The sequence below is a fragment of the Microcebus murinus genome, chromosome 13, assembly GCF_040939455.1.
Source record: "Microcebus murinus isolate Inina chromosome 13, M.murinus_Inina_mat1.0, whole genome shotgun sequence".
Taxonomy (NCBI): domain Eukaryota; kingdom Metazoa; phylum Chordata; class Mammalia; order Primates; family Cheirogaleidae; genus Microcebus; species Microcebus murinus.
This window is the reverse complement of record NC_134116.1, coordinates 4,872,364-4,880,006: the sequence shown is the minus strand read 5'-3', so window position 1 is coordinate 4,880,006 and position 7,643 is coordinate 4,872,364. Positions and strand designations below refer to the sequence as shown.

General features: G+C 42.1%; 1 long non-coding RNA gene across 1 annotated transcript; it reads left to right on the top strand.

Annotated features, from left to right (window-relative positions):
* Window positions 1-208: 208 nt before the first annotated feature.
* Window positions 209-6,393, top strand: LOC142874789 (uncharacterized). The gene is made up of 2 exons (XR_012922409.1): window positions 209-774; window positions 3,469-6,393. It is a non-coding gene; the product is annotated as an uncharacterized LOC142874789 (long non-coding RNA).
* Window positions 6,394-7,643: the final 1,250 nt, after the last annotated feature.

Below are 7,643 nucleotides of genomic sequence, written 5' to 3'. Positions count from 1 at the left end.
AGTAGCTGGGACTACAGGCATGAGCCACCATGCCCGGCTAATTTTTTTTTATATATATATATCAGTTGGCCAATTAATTTCTTTCTATTTATAGTAGAGACAGGGTCTCGCTCTTGCTCAGGCTGGTTTTGAACTCCTGACCTTGAGCAATCCGCCCGCCTCGGCCTCCCAGAGTGCTAGGATTACAGGCGTGAGCCACCGCGCCCGGCCCATATTATTTTTAATACAACACTTTTTCACAGTGCAAGCTGTGTGTATATGAATAAAATATTTATTCCTCTTTCTATTTTTAAGTTGTTTCCAATGATTTGATGAGATTATCTTTTAACCTGGATGCTAAGAAGTGTGAAAGAACATTTTGGTTCATCAAAGAAAAAAACTTTCTTTAAAATACTTTAACACGCTGAAATGAAAAGCACCGGGGTGTGTTTGAATGGAAGAGTGACCTACAGCTGGAACTCTGATCTTCGGCATTCGCCTTCATGTATCTTTAGTGTCTCATTGTCATTCCTTCCTTCTGGGCAGGGGATTGTCTGTTCCTAGAATCTTAGGATATAACTGAATTGTAGTTGGTAAAGAAAATTTGATGTTATATTTTTTGATTTTCAGAGGAAGAGCCAGCAATGATATCTCCAGATGCTGACAAGCTTGTAGGACTTACAGAAGACTGTTCACAAGGCCAACTGGAGACCCAAGAGCCGACCCTGTCCAAGTCCTTAGGAGAGGCTCTGCAGTAGACTCCGGGCCAGAACTGGGAGGAACATGTTTCTTCAGGTATGTCACTTCTATATTTCCTTTCATTGTCCTTAAGTGACTATATCAGCTATTCCAGCCCATCACGCTGTGCCTTGAGCAAAGTAGAAGATTTGTGGACAGGCCTGTGCCCATGATTCCTTCCTCACAATAGTAAAAATGACTTCACACTGAGTGTGACCCTGCCTCTCTCTCCTATTTGCTCCTTCACAACTCATGCACAAAGCAGTAGTGCTGAGGAACTCTGCTGCTGGCCTTGTCTGGAATGGGCATGGCACCTGAGGAGAGGGCAAGTCAAGAGCCAGAGGTCCAGGGAGAGGGCCTGGGTGGCCTAACCCAGCCCTAACAGTATCTGTTCTCCTGAGCTCTCTCCTGTGTACCAGGCAATCTCTCACTCTAGGACCATCTCAGCCTGGCCCTTCCACCTTGCTCTGAGGTTCTTCTCTAGGATCCCCCACAAGTGAAATCTATTGAGGGTTCCCAAGACCTGGGATGGGTTCTAGAAATCTTGTATCTTCCATGATCATCCCCACCTATGTCTCCTGACTTTCTCCTGACAGACGTCTGCTCCCCAGCAGCAGCAGTTGACCTCTACTCACTCTGAACCAGGCCCTGAACTTAAAGACAATTTGAATTTTGATCCATACTGCACTGGAGAGATAGGGAAATGTCACATTTCCATAGACTCGTGACTCCTTCCCTTTTCCAAACCCACTGTCATGAAGATAAAACGTGAGATTGAATGAGATGACCCTCATTTCTTTCATCCTGGTGGCAGCAGCTTGGCTGGGAGCCAGAATTATAAAAAGAGAATGAGGGGCTCTGTGGGGCTCAGCTTCCTGAGCGACTGGAGTTCTGCCCACCCTCTCTCTCTTCTCCCTCATTTAGTCTTAGTGCGCCAAGTCTCCTGGATTATCATGGGGCATTTGCAGATTCAGAGATGACAGGCTTTGAATTCTACCTTCAGTACTTTCTAGCTGGGGACCATCATCCTTTAATTTAATGTTTCCTCATGGCTCTTATTGAATATGAGCTGAAGTTACTTTCTTCAGTAGCCAGTTTGAGGACACTATCTTGAGTATGTGTACATAGCATGGTCCCTCTGTCCCTTAGATCTGCTTTTTCACATTTCTTGGGAGAAGTTTATCAATATGAATTTATTTCTCTTCTTTGTAGATCCCAACTTACTCTAGTCTTTCTCTTGAAAAAAATTTGTTATCACACACATGCATGACCATATTTGTGAATAACTTAACAGTTACTAATAAGTTGGTATAATTAGGATTGCAGAGCTATGACAAATGTAACTTTCCCTTGGAGCTTTGTGAGAACCGAATTAGGTTTCTGGTCACTAGAGGGCACCCTTGAACCTGATCTAAAATAAACATTGGCCAAGATGAGGCCCATCTGTCTTGAGTATAAACTCTCAGGGAGGGGGATGGCTAGGACCCACTTGGATTGGCAGTCCACCCATAGGATAGAGACGTGTGGGCACAGGCATATCTGCATGGACTTGAATGTTGCCACCTCGGCTCAGAGACCCTTGCCCTCTGGTCACTCCCAGTGCAGGTGGAGACATTGGTGCCCTGAAGGCCACTTAACAGGGCCTCCAGGTTCCAGCCCTTGCCAGGTCTTTCAAAAGCCTCCTTCTGGGCCATCCACAGCCTGGGTTTCCCTCTCTTAACTGGTGAGGTGAGTCTTGTCTCGTCATTAGAGGCTGGATACCATCCCCCTCAGCACCCCCTAATCCAGCCACCTGGATCCAGGACACCTCCCTGCTGTCAGATTGTATGAAGCATCTGCGGCCTCAGAACTGGATGTGATTCCGCTCTGCTACAGGCTCGGACCTTCATGATTCACAAAAAATGGCCACCTCTTCCCCACCCTCTCCCCAGAGACCTGGGAGGTGACCCAGGTGTGTTGAGTTGGGAGTGTTGATAGAATGATTGAGCAGGTTTCTTCGCTAAACCTGGATTTTACAAAAAAGTCCACAGATGGGCCTAGTAGAAGATTCAGGAGCCTGAGGCAAGTTTGGTCAAGCAGTGGGTCTTTGTCACACCTTAACCATTTCTAAGTGTGTGCAGCTCAGCTCTGTGGAGTCTCTTTAAATTGCTGTGAAATCAATCTCCAGAACTCTTTGATCTTACAAAACTGAAACTCCATTCCCAAGGAACCAACAATTATCTATTTTCCCCTCCTCCAGCCTCTGGCAACCACCATTCTACTTTCCATTTCTAAATGGATTTCATTCCTTGAGGACGTGAAGTCATACAACATTTGTCCTTTTGTGACTGGCTTATATCATTCATACTATCCTCAAGGTTCATCCATGCTGTCGCATATGTCAGAATTTCTTTGCTTACTTTAAGCTTTACATTTTATCACAATTTCAAGTTTATAAAAAGGAACTTGGTAGCATGGGAAAGTCAGTTGATCAGTCATTCTGTTCTAAAAGCTTACAATGGAAACTTACAAAGCCATACAAGAAATGGAGCATTGATATGTACAAAAACATGAGGGAGCCTGGAAATCATTCCACTAAGTGAAAGAAGACAGACACAAAAAGCCCCACCTACTATAGATTCTATTTCTATGAAATATCTAGATAGGTAGATCCTAGAGAGAGAAAGCTGATTGGTGGTTGCCAGAGCATGAGGGAAGGCCAAATGTGTATTGGCTGTAACATTTAATGGGTTGGTGGGGTCTCTTTCCCAGGCGATGGAAATGTTATGAATTAGAAAATGGTGATGAACACACAACTTCATTAACCACTTTGGCTTGGCGCTCACCGGCCGGGAGCCCTCGCCCACACCGGCACTCACAGTCCGCGCGGCAGTGTGCGCTGCGCGTCGGCGGCGGATCCGCTTTGCTCTCGTGTGATGAGGAAAACTTGAAAGCACCGAAAGCTTGTTTTACGTTACAGGCAGCTTTACTTGTAATGTAAGTCAGAATAGGTAACATATATGTTTTTATTATGTTATTTTTTTAAATGTTCACAATTTTATTTTGATAAATGAAAAATTAGAAAAGTCAAATTTTGTTATTAACTTTAAAGTTGACGCTCGGCTGTTCGCGTTCATCTGTGGCTGTCGACTATAATGGACACTCATACCAAAGTGGTTAATAGAGTGAAAAAAACCACTGACCTAACACTGTTAGAAGGGAGAAGTTTTATGTTATGTGTATCGTGTGTCAAAAGTGTGTGGGAAGGCCGGGCGCGGTGGCTCACGCCTGTAATCCTAGCACTCTAGGAGGCCGAGGCGGGCGGATTGCTCGAGGTCAGGAGTTCGAAACCAGCCTAAGCAAGAGCGAGACCCCGTCTCTACTGTAAATTGAAAGAAATTAATTGGCCAACTAATATATATAGAAAAAATGAGCTGGGCATGGTGGCGCATGCCTGTAGTCCCAGCTACTCGGGAGGCTGAGGCAGCAGGATTGCTTGAGCACAGGAGTTTGAGGTTGCTGTGAGCTAGGCTGATGCCACGGCACTCACTCTAGCCTGGGCAGCAAAGTGAGACTCTGTCTCAAAAAAAAAAAAAAAAAAAAAAAAGTGTGTGGGAGAGAGAGAGAGACATAGATACAGAGTGTTAACATGAGGGCATGGGTATTATTCACCCACCTCTGTGGGTATAAATCACAGTCACCCAAATGCAAACAGAGTTTATGGGGAGCTCGCTATATATTGCAAGATAGTCGCCTCCATCAATCACCCTACCAGGGCAGCCACCGTTGCTTCCTCTGGCAGAGGCAAGGGTGGAGGAGGGGCTGAGCTGTGTAGGGCAGAAAGAAATGTATGTAGAAATGCATGTAATTGGTGCTTAAACTTACACAGGCCCCCACACCACAGGAAGAAACAAACACTGCCCGACCGTTAGAGCCAGGGCCAAATTGCAGGATAAGATTACCTGTAACCTATTACTTCCACATCTAAACTCTGGAGGTCAAGGCTATGGACAGATCTGAAGACATGGAGTGTCCTCCTCCTGGGACCTCATGTGCTTTGTTCACTGTCCGATCTCTGGAAAAGGGATGACCTCCTACCCAGCAGCAGGTGAGCAGCAGTAGTCTACCTGTGGATACTTCCTGAGTGCAGCCCTTTGCTCTCTCTCCCAGGACACCCTCTCTCCTACCCTTGGGCCTGAGGAGATGTTGATATGAAAAGGTGTTCTCTCACCTCTGGCAGAAAAGTGGGGGTTCAGGCTCTTCACCTCCCTGAGGTCAGGGGAATCAGAGCCCTGAGACCTGTACTTCAGTGTGACAGCACCTGGCTACATGGGTTGTATGTTTACATGTCTTCAGCTTTAGGTTGATAGTGCCAAAGAGTTTTCCAAAATGTTTACCAATTTTCACACCCACCTATAATGTATGAGTTTCCTGATGTACCCACATCGTTGACAATGCTTGGTATTTTCTATCATTTTCACTTTAGTCTACTGATTTCTATATGATTATATAAGTCATTCTTTCTATTTCTTTGATTACTATGAAAGTTCATTTCTTTCACAATTTTTTTTAGTCATTGAAAAACCTTTTTTTGAAGATATTATTGTTTTATTTTGCTATTCTTCCCATTGTTTTAGATACTTTTTCTTATTGATTTGTAGTAGTTCTTTATATATTCTTCATAAGAGTTTTTTCTTATTTAACCCTGTATTTTACTCTGTTGCACTCTCTGTCTCTCTTACTCTGTCTCTGTCTTTCTCTGACATTTGATAAGAAGTTCTTAATTTTAATATAATCTCATTTGTTATTGTCCCTAGTATATTAAGTATCTCTTATTGTATTTAAGGAATCTTTTCCTATTTTAAGACCACAGAAATGTTGTTTGTTTTCTTTTAAAGACATCATGACTTATATTTAAAATGTGTTGTTTTGCCACCATTCAGAATTGTTATCTGGGTAGTGATTTAATTTTTTTAAAAGTAAGCTTTAAAAAATCAATTTATTCTTAAAATCTTATTTTATGATTCTTTTTATTTCCTGTCAACTGTTATTGCCTCATTCCAATTAACATCACCTCACTCTTGGAGTTTATTTCCTATGAAGACTGTCTAATTTTGTATATTTTTTCCTACATCTTTCAGTTCATGACAACTCCACAGCACCAAACAGCTAAGGTTAGTTTTCATGTCAAAAATTTTCAGTGGCCCTTTTTGCTCAGCGGATAAATTATTTCTATATTTTATTTCATTTTTCTTTTCTTTAATTTTAAAACAGTAATTGAGCAATAAAGATGTAATATATTCCAAGTGTATAGGATGGCGCTTTGATATATGTATACATTATATAGTGATCATCACAATTTAATTAACACATCTGCCATGGTTTTGATGTTTGTGTTTCTCCTAAATTCATGTACAAACGTAATTCCCAATGCAACAATATTAAAAATTGGAACCTTTAGAAGGTGATAATGTCATGAGGACTCTTCCCTCATCAATGGGATTGTATACTTTATAAAAGGCCTGGAGGGAGTGAGTCTGCCCTTTCTGACCTTCTGCCTTGTGATGATATAGCATTTAAGGTGTTATCCTGGAAAGAAAGACCAGTTCCTCACCAGGTACTTAAATTGCTACTGACTTGATTTTTGACTTCCCAGCCACCATAACTGTGAGCAATAAATGTGTTATTTATAAATAATCTAGTCTAAGGTGTTTTGTTATAGCAGCAGGAACAAACTAAGACCACATCCATTACCAACCATGCTGTACATTAAATAGCCAGAACTTGTTCATCTTATAACCGAAATTCTGTACATTTTGATCAACATCTGCCCATTTTTCATATTCACCAGCCCCTAGAAACCACTGTCTATTCCCAAGAGTTCAATATTTTTAGGCTCCACATATAAGTAAGATCAAACAGTATTTGTCTTTCTGTGTCTGACTTATTTCACTTAGCATAATATCCTCCATATTGTCAAAAATGGCAAAAAAGGTCCATGGCAAAGCGCCTGTTTTCAGAAGGGACTGGCTACCATCAAGCTGTATATTGAGCCTGAATTTGCATCTAATGCACGGCCCTCACTGTCTGCCAGAAATGTGGTTCTTGGTGGAAGTTGATCTGTTTGTCTTATGGTTGGAAAGACCCCTGACAATTCCTGGCCAAATGCCTACATGAACTTTTGACAGTTCTCAAAGTACTGGTCATGTCTCACCACTGTTGACACCTTCAGACTAATAGCTGACTGCAGCTACATTGTATATGCCTTAAAATTAATCCATGTCACCTTTTATGCTATTGAGACCACTTCCACTCTGACCATGTTGTGACTTTTATCACTAAATCTACCAAAATGAGCCAACTGTTTCATTTTACCTTCTTTTCTTCCTCTGGGTCCACACAGGCTGGCTGGTAATTTTTTGATTAAATGTGGCTGTCCCCCAAAAGGAATTATCTCTTCTTGACTGCCTCCAAGATAAGTATAAAATTGTTGGGAACTATAGGGATCTATTTCCCCAATTTGAGGTTACACACTGATAATTCTCTGACAAGATGTGTCTTTCCTTTCCTTAAAGAAAGTCCAACCTGGTATGAGCACCCTCTGAGTGCAGCCCAGCCCAAAGAAGGTTATGAGACTCAACTCAGTTTTGGTTAAGTTTTATATAGGGACAACATCCTTTTCCCTTTTTCACTTGGCTTTTCTAGACAAAACATCCAGGAAAAAGTAGGAGGTGACCATAATAAAGGTGAAATTATAGGTATTGGAAGGGGACAAGCTGATTCTCTGGATGTAGAAGGACAATAACCCAAAACCTAGGGAATAAAAAGTTTAGACCCCAGGAGCTATAAAAATGGAGGGGCATTAGTAACCTTTTGTCTTTCTGAATAACCTCTGTTGAGGCCCAGATAAGAGTCTGGGAATTATGTTGGGCTAGAATAGGGGAAGT